We start from the raw sequence: 17098 nt of genomic DNA, 5'->3' as shown, positions 1-17098 counted from the left end.
CTGAGTAAACTGTGTCCCGTTGCTAGTTGTTCTGATTTGTGATGTCTGATTAAATAAGAATGAACAGAATCTGTATTTGAACTCTAGTTGTTGCTCCGCAAACCCAGCAAGCAGGTGCTTGGTTGCATGAAACAGAACGAGCTGATAGATGTGGTTTGAGTGGTTTGGGCTACTGGGTCAGTTTCCAAAATTCCATTTGGCTTTTAAGTTATTAAAAAGCATCAAGTGTATATTCAAGAGTAATTGTGTCATTTCAGTGAAACCAAAAATTTGCATTATTGAGAGCATATTGTAATTATGCTGCTGTCTGCTGCTGTCTCGTCACGATAGCTCTGTAGACACATGGTATCCCTATAACACTGTCATAGTGCAAATTTTACAGCGACAATTTAATGTAATGTCTGCAGGCTGTAGCTCATGAAAAATGAGGTTCATTACACCAGATCATGGTGCTCCTACCACACATTTGTAGACAGGGGTCACCAACACTGCCAGCAAGTCAGGCCCACAAACACTCAACAGCAGCAGGTGATCACACAAAGCTGTACCAGAACCAACAACACAATCAACACGCTGAAGAGGTAATCAGATGAGTTCCTACCACACAGCATGTAGGCCTGTGCCTGACTAGCACTCGACTAACACATGGCATAGACCACCCAGTAATCTACATTTGTCAGCTGTTTTCTTTTTTTTTTGAACATAGATGATGGTGAACTTCATAGAAAAACTAAATTAACACAATCAAGTGTGAGCACATAAATAGTGAGCTTTGGCTTTACATCACAGGCAAATTTCCAAAATCCTTAAGGCAACAGTCAGAAACTAACTAACATTTGCATTCATCTTTGGAGACTTAACACAGTCTAATTCAGAAACTCTGAAGGTAGCCTACTATTAACCCACTGTGTCTGCACTGGCTTGCGTGACGCACTCGAGCAAAGTCTTTAATGAGGACGTGAGCGACTGGAGTGAGCCAGGCAGACAAGATGTTCAACTAACATGAAGTTTAAGAAATGGTATGGTCCACTCCAGGGGTGTCTGAAATTGCATTAAAAGATCCGTCCAGGCAAATCTTCCAACAGGATATATGCATGTTTACATATGCACCAGGTTTACTGAACACTACATTGCAGCACACTCTGGTGAGAAATAACAGCCCCCACGGTTGGGTGAGGATAGTATAACATGTTCTGTCTTAATATACGTTAATGTGTTGTTTTCCAACAAGGAAAAACCCCAAACCTACTTGATAAATATAACTCTGTTATTTAACAGAGAGACAGAGGCTCACTGGCGAGACAACCTTCGCTGTATTATTTAGCCTAGTATCAAAAAATAGGTTTTAACAGCAAAGTGCACATTGGGATAGACTGTTAAGAGTTATGAGTTCCAGGTGGGGACACTCCTGAGGCACCTCCGGCTGCCTACAGCACTCCAACACAATAACAGGCCTCAGCTGTAGACATGTAACAACACGACTGTATCAAAGCGTCACTCCTCCGCTTGTTTCCACAGAGGCCGGTTGTTTTTTATGGTTGTATGATTTCAAAAGAAGACAGTCTTGAAAGACCTGTTACGCAGATGCGTGTTCTTCAAAGCACTGCCTTTTGCTGCGTAAGCTATTTGTTGCCCCACCAATACTGATGTGACTGACACCCTCACTTACACAGCTTCTTCAGTCCGTGTGAATTGTGAATAAAGTATAAAGTCCAGCCTCCACTCTAATGGAATCCAATGATTTGCTCCTTAACAAAAGGGCAGTTTGTGCCCGATAAGAGCGGCTTCTATGTTGAATATCATCTCATTATACTGTGAGAGAAAGTGCCACTGTGAGCTGAGCAGCCATTTTCTCTGGACCGTAAACACACTCACTGTATCTGCTATTCAGATCGCAAACATTTCACGAAATGCAAATGTTGGTCAGTTTTATTCTGCTCTCCTCAGCCATGGTTAGTTTTATTTCTCCACACAAAGGACGGTTCATGAGAAATCTGGCGCAATATAAATCAGCCAAGATCAAATGTGGACACCCACATGCATCTGTCTCCACCATGGACTGTCGAGGGGCTCGGGCTTGTTTAAGCAACTCCGCCTGAGGTGAAACACACTGAGTTTGGGGGTTGGGGCCAACTGCGTCTTCAAACAGACCACACTTTTCAATTACATCCCTGTATTATGAGAACAGTCTGCCAGACGGTTCATGGTTAAAAGTGCATAAGAGGAATATCAGGCCAACAGATTTCTGGCTGAAGAGACAGAAGAGATGAAACATTTCATCTTTATGACCCGCTTCAAAAGACGCGCTGCAAGTTTTCTCCTTTTCATTTTCTTTTATCTCACTCTACCGCTGATGACATTAAACTGTTGGATTTCAAATCCACTTCCTTTGCTAATACGCTTTCCACGATACTTCAGCCAAAGAACCCACCCAGCCGGCTCAAGCCCCCGGAAAGGTGCATCATCCATGATGGAAAAGGTCTTTAGATCTTTTAATGAACTAAAAAGAATGACAAATGTATTTAAAGTATGAAAAAAATATCATTATATTATTTTATTATGATCAATGATGCATGTATATATATCAGCATTCTGTAGCTGGTTGGGTTTGGGTAGTATAATATGTGAAATGTTTTATAAGCTCATCGCATTTTTTTGTTTGTGCAAAGTAACTTAAGCTGTCAAATAAATGTAGTGGAATAAATAACAATGTTTAACTGTGAAAAGTAGTGAAGTCGAAGTGCGAAATGGAATAAAATGGACGATGCTACAACTCTGCAGACTCATTGGCACACGGTTGGACACACGTGAACGAAACGAACAGCAAGATTTCAATTTTCTCCTAACAGAAAATTGTGTTCAAGGCTAATTCCAAGGGATTGATTAAATTTGTCACTCTCGCTCCATTAGAATAACAAATTTCATTAGAAATTTTCTGCAGAAGGAAACAGCTAACCCTCTAATCATTTTAATTAGCTGCTCTGCTCTCCACAAGTGGTTTCGTGCGGAGAGACAAGAGACTATGATGTTAATGATGTTGCATTTTATTTTTTTTTTGCATTTAGTTTGGAAGTCACATGCTTATTACATTTTAATGTGAATCACAAAACACAACAAAAGTGAGTATATTTTAATAATACATTTGTTAATATAATTTTGCATTTTAAATGCATTATGCTTAACCAGGTTCCTGACAGGTGACAGTATTAGCATATTAAAAGCAAAATAATCCGTGCAGACTCCCTCAAAAACAACACAGATTTCTTTTGTATTTCCCTGAAACTGTTTAGAAAGTTTGCACACTCTGTGTCTCATTAGAGGTTCATTGTACCAGACATATTGTCATTTTAATTCCATGCGTTCTTCTTCCCGGTCAAAACCTGTCACTTATATTACCCACAGTGCAACTCGGCCACTAGAGACTCTGGTGTGTTTTGCTAGTAGTGGCTACTGTAACCTGAGCCACAAGCCTCGAGCATAGATGTGGAGCGGCTGCAGAGGTCTGGTAAGGTCACTTCTTTCTAAGTCCACACCCCCAGATATTTTTTTTATTTCCAATCTTGTAGTCTTCAGCCCCGACCGACACAATTCATCAGATTTCACATCTGGAACCACAAGATTTAGTCAACTTTTTCCACATGTGCAGTGGTACTCCCCAAGACCTGTAAACAGACTCTAATGTGTCCCCTTTATTAAAATGCAGTTGACCACAATAACAAATACCTCTAACGTTAAGAACATTCTGTTGCAGCCTCTGAATGGGTTTAAATACAGTCCAATGAGCCACGTCGCAAATCAGCCTTTTAAATACTGGAAATTCTCAGCACAGCCTGACATACCTGTGTATGTTCTCCTGCAAACCATGCTCAAACCATGCTGTCTGTCTTGTTTATTTTTTTTTTTTCATTTTTGCACCTCCTTCTGCCTTTATGAGAAGCTAGAAGCAATAGAGTGGTTATCAGTGAGGTTTTATCCTTTGAATCAACTTAATTTTAAATGATGGTTTGATTTGGCTGGATTGTGAACTGTGGCAACTGAGAGTTAATCTTAAATCCTTAAATATAGATATGCTATACACACTGTCCAAACATTCTGGAGCCAAAAAAGTACCACATGGAGTCTGCAACCTGTATTTAGTAGAGCAGATCCCCCCATATGATGTGTACAGCAGATGCTCTCAGGGTGAAAATGTGTTGTCTTAAGGATTCATGCTGGGAGAAGGCCTTTGTGGAGCCAGTAGCGCGGGCCTTTCCCCTGTGTGAAATATGAGCTGGTAACGACAGGATGCTGGTGGTAATAGAGGGAGGGGGACTGATGCAATGGAGGTAAAAGGGAAGGGGTGGCCATTTGAGCCCTGAAACCTGAAATCAGCAGTTTCCTGACAGCCTTATAAGGTCAGCCATGGGAGGCATTTCCAGGATCCACCCACTACTGATTACTCGCCCATGGAGGGGAGGAGCAGGGGGGGTGTTGAGTCTTCAGCAGAAGGGAGGAAGGAAAAAGGAAAGAGGGAGGTTTTTTTTTGTTTTTGTTTTTTGGGAGCACTTGTGTTTGTGAGTCTGTGACCAAGAGCTCGTCCAGGGTCAGACATGGGGAGGGGCTCTGTTGATCCTCCATCTCTTTCACCTCAGAGAACATCTCAGCCTCGCTGCGATATCAGATGAAGAGTCGCCTGGCTTCAGTGACTAACCAGGAACTGTGCTACTTTTCACAGCCCAAAGCTTTATGTCGTTAAAGGCTTGAGAATAGGCCGTAACTTAAAGCTCTACCCTCTCCGCTGGGCATGAGTAATGTAGTCTAGACAGTGGAGGCATGCATCTTCTCTTTAATGTGACAGGGAGTAAATAGGTTACAAATTCTTCAGTTCTTTCGGCACAAGTAAATGTTCATTTAAGCAATGGGCACATTTACATGGAATACATCTGGCAAAGCCTCTGTCAAGTGTAAATGAAAATTTAAAAAATGCTTCTTAATGAATACTTGATGCTTTTTTTTTTTTAAGGTAATCCTTACAGAATATCACAGTGTGGATGCAGCCAGATTTCTATCCAGTTAATGATGATGTTTGGATGTGCCCACATGAACGTGGAATGTAGGCCAACCTTATCTGGAAAACAGATGCATGACGTGACGAATGTAAACGTCTCTGATCCCGAGACGTCTGCGCACAACTTCCTATCAGAGTTTGAGAAACGGCGTCTCATTTTAAGTGACGTCAAGGTGCTGCGCTTGTTTCATCTGTGTACTTCTGCCCTCGTACGTGCTAGCTTGCACCTGCGGCGGTAGGTGTGAGTCTGTCCTCGTAGAGCCCTGTCTGCAGATGGAAAGACAATTTTGACGGCAGAGTAGAGCTTTGAAGCCTCTCCCCTGTCCTAGGATAGATTATTCTACATATTTCCTGCTGGAGTAACTCAAAGGCTCCTCGCCTCAGGTCCTTGCAGTAGGAGGCTCTCTGGCATCTGCCTCGTAGCTGAAGCCACAGTTGAGAGTTACTGAGAGAGCAGCAGTAGTCTTTTGTAGCTGCATATGTGTAGACTTATATAATCCAAGCTATGATGGAACAAATTCAGGATAGGAGAGAGAGTAAAAGTAAAAAAAAAAAAACTGCACATTCAAGTCCATCAGTGCTGTTTTCATTACTTAAACCTGAGATTTGTCTTCTTCTCTGCACACATGCTGATGTTGCGCAAGGTACCAAAATGAGCTAAGTCATACAGAAGAGACGAAGATAAAGAGAGGGGAAGAGGGATGATGCAAAAGCACAATCCTTGCAGGCTTGTAGCGGAAGGCCGGCTCAAGGACACACGGAGTCCAGGCAAGAGACAATGTTTCTGTCTGTCACAACACGACCATAAAAAAAAGAGAGAGAAAAAAAAGAAAAAAATGGCACAGGAGAGGCATCACAGACGGAGGTTTGACTCAGTCGCTCGCAGTCTCTCACCTCCCACTTTCACACGCTGTCAAACCACATCAAGAACGTGAGTTTTACTGAACGTACACTCTGTCCTCACGTTTCACTTGAAACATTCGCTGGAGAAAGAGTGAAATGAACATCCAAAATTCAATACAGTTTTTTCTTTCCCCCTTCCGCATCATGCTGGCATTGTGCAGACTCAGCTTCCACATATTCTTTCGGTGCTGCTTCCTTCCTGTCACCCAGAAAGCATCATGTAACATGTCTGACTAAAAAAGGAGTAATCAAGTAATCTAATCGCCACACTAATGGCATCCAGAGATAAATGGCTTTCATTTCCTCGTTGTCTGTATTCAGAACTCTCAATTCATTACCCTGCAGATTAAAACAGATTTACGGGTTTCTGGAAATTTGTTACAAAACATGGGTTAGGGTTAATCCAGCTACGTTTAGCTGTTATTACGTCATTTCAAATCAAACTGCTCCAGATTATGTTATTGACAAGCAGCAGAAAGCTCCAGAAATGAACCTATTTTCATGACAATATATATTTATGCACACATTTCTCTTCGTCCCTCGATACCTTCGGTACGATCTAATAATTCCAAATTTGATTTCCCTGTGGTTCTTAGCTAACTTGTTTTGGCCCGAGGCACACACGGAAAAGGAGGCAAGAGCACACAGAAGTGGGGCTACTGCTCCCCTGTGAGCCAGTGGATGGGTCTATTTGTGGAGCTATTTCTGTTTCCGTCTGTCAGAGCATCCACAAAGGCTGCCGAGCTCCGGCCAGAGCGTGTGTGAGGGAGTAACTGGAGCACTAAAGGGGAAGACAGTGCAGACACTGATGATTCTCTTTGGCTGGGCTTCAGGCAAGGACAGAATCAAACACAGCGCGGAGATGTGAGGGAGCAAACTGAGCCGATATCGTACGCCGTGCGCCGTTTGCTCGTGCCCCATGTGGCCTGGTAATTAGGCATGCAGTATGAGGGCCCTCTGTGTCGGCTGTCGATCACAGCATCTACAGAGAGGCAGCGTGCTTGGACCAGGCTGCCTATCCAACTGGTCGCACTCTGCAGGGGATGTAGGAGGACAGCCAGCCTCCTCTGACGTTTATATGGATGGAGGACAGAGCAGCAGATGACATGTGCAAATAGGAGTGGGAGGCTGAATGAAGCACACTCGTGAGTCACAGCATGGGCACATGAGTGCACTACTTATAATGACAAGCTTTCAACTTGAATTCATCATGCGTTCACTCTTTTGCTGTCAGTGCTCAAATTGCAGGGGGGGACATTGATGGAGAGGATTAGAAACACAGAGAGCAGTAATGGGTTTCTAACCTTGGAGAGCGCAGCAGCGTCAGACTGTTGTTGTTTTTTTTAAGCAGAAGTAGCTGTTACAGTCTCCTTACAATTGTTTGTTCTTGTAAGGTGACTAACCACGAATAATGTCAAGACCTCTAAACCTGGATGTGACCTGGTGGAATCTCTACTGGTATAACAAGCTTTGGTTTAGCCCTGCTCAGCCAGATCATGTCATCAGACAGTCATTATCGTTGCTCTGGTCATATTTAGCGGTGGAAGAAGCATTCAGACACTTTACTTAGTAAAAGTAGTCATTTTAAATAAATACAGACGTCCTGCAATCACACAGGTATGAGTGAGGTAGAGCTGATTTTAATTGCCTTATAAAGTGTCTGGCAGTTTAGCCTGCAAACGCTTCAATGTGCGAAGCCATTTCTGTCTGCAATTACCAAAACTTATTTTGCAGAGCAGTAAGAATAAGTCAAACTGCTTTGAAGTTAAATCAACCTAAAAAAAAAAAAGAAAATGTTCTCAAAACAAGACCGAATCTTTAAACAAGAAAGAATAAAGCAGGTTGCAGCCCTAGTGAATTTTAATTAAGAAAATTTTGATTGACATTGATATTTGGACTATTTGGATATTATGGACTCAGTTGCACACTAAATGACTTGTTACTGAACAATGCATCATACTAAAGAAAAATAGTGACTGTCAGGTAAATATATTGTGGTAAAGGAGGAATAGAATTAAGATTGAAATACTCAAGTAAAGTGCAAGTGCTTCAGAATTGGACTTAAGTACAGTGCCTGTGTGAATGTTCTCAGTTACTTTTCACCACTGGTCATCTTCACTGAACAGCAGAGCAACCTGATGCATGTCTACAGTGAACCCTGGGCCCTCTGACCCCATTCATGTGATTTCCCGCATGATATATGGCTCAGCTGTGACATTTTAGCTGGTTCTCCGAGAACGTTTCAGAAAATGAATTCTCTGGCAGGTCACGCTAGACCTCACATTTCACATTGTGTCCTGTTACATTCTAGTCAAAAGGTGATGTCAAAGGTCAGGTGAGGTGTTGTCAGAATAGCTAGGAGGTCTCTCTTGCCGATACCTTCCTGCAGAAGCTCAGTTCAATGAATGGGGGCTTAGTTTTGCCCCAAATTCTCTAGCAGCCAATTAAATTTCAATAATTGTTCACCAGTGACATGATGGAAATCAAGTCACACGACACTTAAACTTCCCTCGTGACTTGAGGAGTCCGTCTAGCATAGTGTTAGTCACTGAGTAAATTTAAGACATTAAGTTCAGTAAATAAATGTGATGCTATGCTAATCGTGCTGAGAGGTGATGAAGCCAGAGAATAATTAATGGGCTGACATACAATTAAGACAAATCTAAACCAGGAGCATTGCATGGTAACATGGTATCAACCTTCCACTTATTAGTTTTCAACAATGCTACAGCCCTTAAAGTGGAAACTCATAGTCATTGTCTGCAGTTACGGCCAGAAACTGACCTTGGTTTCAGAAACATTCATAACAGGTCTCTACTTTCAAGTCTTTACATCAAGCAACTTAAATACCACACATACCGTATGCTAATAAGCTAACTGTTTGTTAGTCAAGTTCAATATGATGAGTCTAGCAGTTCAATATGATGAGTCTAGCAGAGGCTTGATAAGATCGTTCATCTTATGTAGTAGTTTGTCATGCTTGGAAGTATGTTTATGTTTTTTTTATTTTTTAATTAGATGAGAAGAACGACACCACTTTCACATCTGTTAGATTTAAATCAGCTGGCTAGCTACGATTAGCACAAACACTGGAAACAGCTAACAGCCCTGTCTGTTTCCTGTGCCTGGCTCTGTCCAAACGCAACGAAAGTTGCCTGCTAACACAATATGTTCTGTTTGTCGAATTTGTGTAAAAATCTGTAGTTTTACTGTAGCTCCAAGCCAGAAAATAGCTTGACACATACCCTGAAGGCAGATTTTGTTACCTTCACACTGAGCCATGCTAGCTTTCGCCACCAATTTCCAGTCTTTAGCTAAGCTACGCTAACTGCTAGCTACTCTTCTTATCCAAGTATCGGCGAATATTTCCCAAAATGACTAAATGTTGGCTGTTTGTTGGTAAAATTGTGATTATTAATAAAGATTCTAGCAAATGCTTGATAAGATTTATCTCATCTTATCCTATCCACAATAAGTGAATCAACTCTAATGTGAACAGTGGATTGAAACTGACCTGCAGTTAATCAGTGATTGAGCATTTGATAAGCATTTGCCCAAGCCTTCACCTGTATGTGAATTCGTGTGAGTTAAGTTACAGCCAAAGGAGGAAATGTCAGTCATCCCACAGGCAGCTCGGCGGGCTTGTTTTCATAAGAGGAGCAAAAAAGCTCTGCTGAGGCCAAGGACAATGAGAGGTCACTGTGTGTTAAGCACCAGCAAGTGCACATTCACTTAACTTCTCAAGTGTTTCCGAATCAGGCGCAAGAGAGAAGTTGTAAAGACATCATTTGTCATTTTGGGCACAACTGGTGAGCTCTGGCATTCGTCATTGGGGTGCTGGAGCTCATTGCTCCTAAATCATTCACCCTAAAACTACATTTTGACACAAATCTGTAAAATGAGATGCTTTTAAAATAAGATGAGTAAAGTTGAAACATTGGTTTCCAAATCCAAATTTCCATTCACAAATACGCACTAATCATTACTTAAGTATTTGGGTTGCTAATGCAAACACACACGTGGCTCCGCACGTACATTTTACAAGCACACACGCACGCACGCGCACACACACATAAGCGTGCAGAAACCCACTGACCTGCTGAAAAGCCCATCCCCCCTCCCCCGTTCTCTGTTTCTCTTTGCTAAGAAATACCAGCTTCTCGGCTCCTGGGCTCAGCCATCTGTGACACCCTGAACCTACTGACCTTGTGGAAAACTAGACCTGTTAAATTAGCCTAAAACATTTGGCTGAAACCTGAGGATCAGTTGTCACACTCAGTGCGCTTAGCTATGTTTTAAGGCTTCCCCTTCGTTCACACCCCTTTACCGCCATGTGTCTGAGAGGTCCATTACGTAAAAACAAAATTTATGTTCGTTTCCATTACATCATGTACCCTCCTTACATAATTATACGTTTTCTTCTGCCTGCTGCTAGTGGATAATTATTTGAATATTCAACATACTGCTGTTGGCTAAAATTACTCTTACTACACAGACTAAAATGTGTATTGTTACTTTGTGGTCTCACAAAGGGGAAATACAACCACGATAGCAGACGCAGATATTTGTCTTGCAGGAAGTTGAGAAGCTGTACTTGGAAAAAATAACCCACCGTTTCACTACATGGTCACGTTTTATTGACTAAATGAAAATACCACAGAGAGGATGGGCTTAACTCGAGTGGACTCCAGCCAACACAGGATGAAATCATGAGTAGAAGCAGATTCACATGGACAAAAAAATATATAGGGAAAATTTAGTGCTCTATGGGAACAGAAAACATGTCATTTAAGAGTCCGGGAGTTTACAGCGAAGGAAGATTTAGTGCTGGATAAATGGTTGTAATGTTGAGTGTCCTTGACTGGCTTAGTTTGTGGCTGTGCATAATTAGCTGTGTGACCATTAAACTGTTTAACCAGGATCCCGCTGAGCTGAGCTCCAACCAATGCTGCGTGAATTCAGACTCCTTGGAAAGTTAATGGGCCACGGGGGAGGTTTGAGCTAAAATTAGGTAACTTAGTTTCATCCTGACTATGAGATTTGTCAAAGTCCACAGAATCCCCCGCACCCCCACCACCTTCCCCCGCTGTCACCACTGCTCTTTAGGCTGTTGGCAGATTCATTTGCGCTTGACCTAGTTAATGTCTCTGGAGAGATGGAGGAGTAAACACACGCAACTGCTTCTCTGCAGAAAATCTGGAATTTTCCACCCTTTCCACACCCAGTTCACAGGGCGGGCTAATGTCCACAAAGGGGGGGGGGGGGGGGGGGGGGGGGGGGGTTGGTAGATGACCAGCTTTTACAGCTTGATAAAACTCTGACATTATACCAGGCCTGATCATAGTGAGGTCACCACTTTTATACGATTAAATACCTCCCCAGCCTATAAATGTTCTGTCCTGCTGATATTTCACTGACTGGATTTGATTTAAACAAATCTTACAGGTTTGTCCTGATGGTTTTTCTGTGCATCATTTACCAATTGAGGCCTCGCTATTCTGTCCCAAAATCCACTCAAAATGTAGTGAAATTAAGTTTTAAGAAGTACGATTACTCTTTAGAGAGTAATCCCCCTTTTATGATCCTGCCTTTAATGCACGTCTGAATATGTACTATAAATGAGTTGTAAGCGAGAAAAAATGTTGTAACTTATACCCCTTTCAAACTGGACAAAAAGCCACTAACACCTATGTACATTGCCTTTTGTCATTAGTGGAAAGGGTACTGTCAGCATTCTTTCCTGGGTCAAATGGCTCTGCAGTAGTTACAGGTATTTATCAGCTCCAGCTCCAAACAGCAATGATTGAAACATGACACCCGGGTGGAAAATGCTCATTTTCTCCCCTTTTCAGCGCGATACTGTGACGTACATTGAAGTTCCGGACACTGCCACGAAAATTGCCAGGAACTTTATTTATTGTTTGTTAACAGCCTATGTGAACAATGTGTAACAGCGATTCTGTTCTTCCTGTTTCCCTGTACATGACGTCGAACGTGACACACAGAAAACAGTCAGTCAACTATTTTTAGTGAGATTTCCCGCATTTAAAAGGCCTGCGTATATGCACTCATTTTGGTGTGAAAGTGCAATTATTGGTTTATATGAGCAAATGATTTTTCTGTTAACAATAGCCAGTGTAGTGAGAGGGTGAACGGATGCCAAACATCAACGAACAAACATTTGTTCTCTGAAATAAGCATTAGCTTTGTCTTCACCCAAATGTTGGTGAATCCTGTCCTTTTGTTTTTTGTACCTTCATTTATCTTCTTTGTGAATGCAGTAAGTGTTTTTACCACCACAGTTTCAAGAGAACAGACACTGTGATTTATTATGACAGGAAAAGCACTGGTGCAGTTGATAAAATTAATCTTGGCTACATTACATTAAGATGTGGCTGGTCCAAGGTCCTGGTGTTGTACATGCTGTCAAACTGTCATGCTGATTATGACAGTTAATGGAGTTATTGTTGTCATAGGAAATGTCCTATGAAAAGTACAGGTGTTACTTTTAGCAGTCAAACAGTCTTTGTTTATCTGTCTGTCTCTCTCATTAACTCATTCACCGCTTCATACACCGAAAAAGACACTCAGTAGTTTGCTCTATAATGAGCAGTAAATTGAGATTTTGGCCACATAAATCATCGATTGTGGCATCTATAATGGGATACATTAATATGAATATGAGTGGATTTGCCTGAGGAAGAACTGCGGTTTGACGAAATGTTGCTGATAAATTAAAGGGAGCTGTGATCGCAGTGTGCAGGTGCTCCTCGTATTGCAATTTTAATGATCTGATTTGTATCCATTGTCTGTCCCAGTGAGGTTTTGTTGATGTGCACTTGACTTGTCCAATCTCTTTAAACGCCTAATTTCTCAAGTCACAAGACCTTTGTGACCTAAAGATGGGAAAACAGGCCTGAAAATATAATGTCCATCTAATATAAATACATATAAATGGTATAAAGTGTATTCTCATTATCATTTCAGCCATGATGCCAGTGGCAGCAGAACCTGTTGTCTGAGTCATCCAGCCTTGTCTTTTTCTTGCCTCTGACTGCTTCCTGAAGCACATACTGTACTGACAGAAAAAGAAACCTTGCTGCACACCGCAGCTCACGTCATTTTCGGACTCTTCACCAGCCTCGTGGCATCTTAATTTAACAACGTAAGATTCACGCTTTCCAGCATTTTTAAAGTTAGGCTGAACAAAATGTACCCAGAAGTGGTAATGGCAAGAAAGGCTGTGAATCATGGCTCCCTTTGCAGGAGCTTTATTCTTTGAAGTCATCATGCTAAAGATCGCATGGAGGAAGGATGCAGCCGATCGCACATGTGTGCACTTGTGGGCGAGGTGGGATGACACGAGAAAAGAGATCGGGGGGCGGCGAGCAGGCTGAGGTGACTGACTGCAAGATCACTGAAGGAATTAAGGGGAGGCAGTGTAAAAATGTGAGAAAGGGCAGTGAGGGGGCAGGAACAGGATTAGTGCTCTGTATGTAGAGTGATAGAAGGTGTGTGTATGTGTGTGTGTGTGTCTGCGTGTGTGTGTGAGAGAGAGAGAGATAAAGTTGGGGGCAGGGGAGTGAGAGAGAGAGTGTCACGTGTATGCCAGAATAAGCACGGAGCTGCACCGGGGCGATCTCTGGACACAGCAGCAGCAGCAAGTCAGACCCTCAGTCCCTCAGGTCCCTCATGCTCCTTCCACATGTACTTTCTGTAGCAACCACACTTTGACACCTGTCCTCCCCCTCGCCTTATCTAACCTCACCCCCAGGCTTTTCTCTTGCTCTCCAGCTCCCAACGCGAATCAGAACCGTTTTATTGCAATAATTCAGCCTTATTCCCACTACACCGGTAAACATTTGAAGGTTTGGAATGACTTCACCTCTGCAGACTCAGTGCGCATGCTCTTATGCAGCTTTACTGTTACTCTTACCAGTATTTGAAAGCCATTATATATATATGTGCTGGCTCATTTCAGGTCACGCATAAGAGCAGGCCCAGTAGATGTCCTATGGCTGAGTGCTCAGTCATCACTTAACATGCCATCTCGGTCTTTCTGTTTTAAAGGAAGTGATGGAGGAGAAGCTAACTCCTCTCTGTGGCCCCTGTTGAATCCCAGCACTGCTCCTCAGACGAAGGCTGGAGAGATGCCAGGTACTTTTTTCACTTTGAAAGGTTGGGATGACATCCAAACAAAAGAGCTGTAGTCCTAAAGTGGGCCTCACAATGTTATGCAAGTGTATGACTGCAGCAGCAGCAGCAGCAGCAGCAGCAGCATAATAAAAAAATAAAATAAAAAAAAAGCATAAAGCCCACGTTGAAGCTTTGCTGTTCCTATTGGTAAGGAGAGCAGAAACCTCACACCTGGGGCAGGGCCAAGGACACGTGCTAGCCACAAACAACCCGGCTATTAAAGATTGGTTCTGGATGGAAATTTCGGAGGACTCTTTAACCGCACTGTGAAGTAACTCTGAATGGATGATTAATGCGTGTGCGCTACTCAGCTACAGCAGCTGAGGTATAACTATATGAGGTTTGTCAAGGTGAAACTGCACTGTGACATTCTGCCTCCTGGACAAGGGCACCGTGCCCCCCGTCAGATCGCACAGCAACCCTGACAAACATCATTAGTGACATTCAGCATGACGCTGAACATTAGTGGCTCCACTGATGATGAAGAATATAAAGTACAGATGAAGATTTCATTCTGAATGACATATTCAGGTGGTCTAATATATATTTTAGTCTGCCAGTTCTCTAGTTTATAGAGTTTAATATCAGTGAAGTGTGCTTTCACAGCTGTATACCTTAATGTGCGCTCACACCTTCCTGTTTAAGGCTTTGGCCCCTGGGAAATTTTAGCACTCTAACACCCAACAAGCTGATTTAAACACATTCTTCAATTTGCCCTTTTTCAAAAGTATTTCTGATCCTGCACTTTGTAAGATACCAAGCAGTGAAGGCTGCAGTGACTGGTCCATTAACTGATTATATTTTTCAAGCAAACGTGCAAACATTTGCCTCTCAAATGTAAGAATTTGCTGCTTTTCCTCCTCTTAACAGTGTAATAAATTGAATATCTTTGGATTTTAGGCAGTTAGTTCAGACATTTCACTTCACCCATGGACTCTCAGAACGCCACTGTGAAAACAGTTTCAACTGTTTTCTGTTTTTTATAGACTAAACAACATCAAACATGAGTGAATCAAGGAAATAACCAAAAGAATCAGTAGTTGTTGTTCATAATCGGTTTACATTGCATAGCAGCTGTTGTCTGTGTGAGTGTCTGAAATGCTTGTTGCTATAAAGTGTGGATGAGTTTCTCTCATCGTGCAGCTGCGAACCCCTCGTCTCACCCTCCCCTACAATGACCTCTAAAAACATGAGAAACTCAACAGACGCTCCCCAGAGCCGGTGTTTGGTTTGTCTGTTCTGGGCTACTGTAGAAACACGGTGGTGTGACATGGTGGACTCCATGGAAGAGGACCCACTCCCAATGTAGTTATGAAGGCATCATCCTAAGGTAACAAATACACAACAATTCTCAGTTTCGGGTGATTAAACACTAATGAAAACATACTTATATTCCATTTCTGTTGCTAGGTCCCCCTAAATCCTGCACACTGGTCCTTTAAACAGAGACCAGAATACAAAAAAGACACACACACACAAAAAAAGAAAATAAAAAGACAGATTACACAACCAAGCACTTTGCTTGGCTGTACATGATTTGGGGCTATCGTGACTCATGAGGTAATTTAACCTTGTTCATGATACTGATCTGACTGATCGTAGAATGAATAAAACCTTTCATGGTATCTTCAGTTAGCCAGTGCATTTGAGATGTACAATTGCCCTGAAGCAGTTGCTCTGTCATTTCAAAAAAATTCTCTGAAGCCAACCTCTGAATGTACATGTCTGTGACGCTGTCACAGCAGACCCGTGGTGAAGTTTCGGGTCAAAACTAGCTATGACAGCACAATGATCGTCAGCTCCTCTCCAAGTGAGGTTGGATGGTTGCCTACTAAGAAATTATCAGCCCATATTGCATCACTTCTAGAAAGGATCTCACACTAAAACACCCACACAATGATCCCATAAAAGTGCTAGCAGAGGGAGCGTGGGCAGTTCTACATTGGACATAGATTTGGCAGCTAGCCTGTTGTCAGAAATCTCAAATGCTCTCCACGGGAGGCGTCAAGTAAAGACTTGATCAGCCTCGCAAGAACTGTCTGTATCATGTCTACATGTAATGACTACCCCATTATTTGTTATCACGCCACATGATCACAACCCTCAGATGAATCTCTAATGGCAGAAAAGTGTGAATAGAGCAGTGAGTGTCTGTGTGAGGGTCACCTTTTTTTTTTTTTTGTCTCAGAAATCCTCTTATGTAACCCTAACCTTCACATTAAGACCATATTATACTGCTACTAACTCAAAACGTTACATCATCTGAAATCAATATTAACACGTTTGCTGATGGTAAAGAAGCAAAAAAGCTGCAACAACTATGAATCACAAGAGAGTTCAGCCAATCTTAAAAGGCCCTTTTGAAGTGGAAACCAATACTGAAAAGCCAGAGTCCGCGAAATACGTATTGGCCCGAGTTCCAGCCCAGTGAAGGAATTATTCAATGTGCTGCGAAGGCAATGCTTGTGGTGAGCTCACAGTCCTCTGCATCATGCGTAGCCCTCCTCATCTGTGTGTGGAGAGCGCAGGCTGGAGCACTTACATAACCCAGTTAAAATATACCCCAGTCACATGTAACGTTCAGCCCTGCAGATAGATATCCCACTGTCGCTTGAGCTGCTCTGGCAGCCGTTCAGACATTAGAGAGAGTATGAACACACACACACACACACACACACACAGCCACAAAAGATTTGACAGTGATTCGCTGCCAGACATTCTCAACTGCCTGCATGTGAACTTTGTGTGGAAAATAGTCAGGGAGCGTTCTCTCTGAGTGAAGCGCATGTGACTGAGCAGAGTTGGACCGGGAAGAAGCCACAGAGGGAGAGGGAGGGTACATGACGGGGTGCCGGAAGTCCAACCCTTTAAAGTCACAAAAATGCACCCAGTATCACTTCTCCTCTGACTACATAACCTCTAACACCAACTCTAAATGCTATTGGCTGAGCC

This window comes from Chelmon rostratus, chromosome 6, assembly GCF_017976325.1.
Source record: "Chelmon rostratus isolate fCheRos1 chromosome 6, fCheRos1.pri, whole genome shotgun sequence".
In the NCBI taxonomy this organism is placed as follows: Eukaryota; Metazoa; Chordata; class Actinopteri; order Chaetodontiformes; family Chaetodontidae; genus Chelmon; species Chelmon rostratus.
This window is presented reverse-complemented; position numbering follows the sequence as displayed.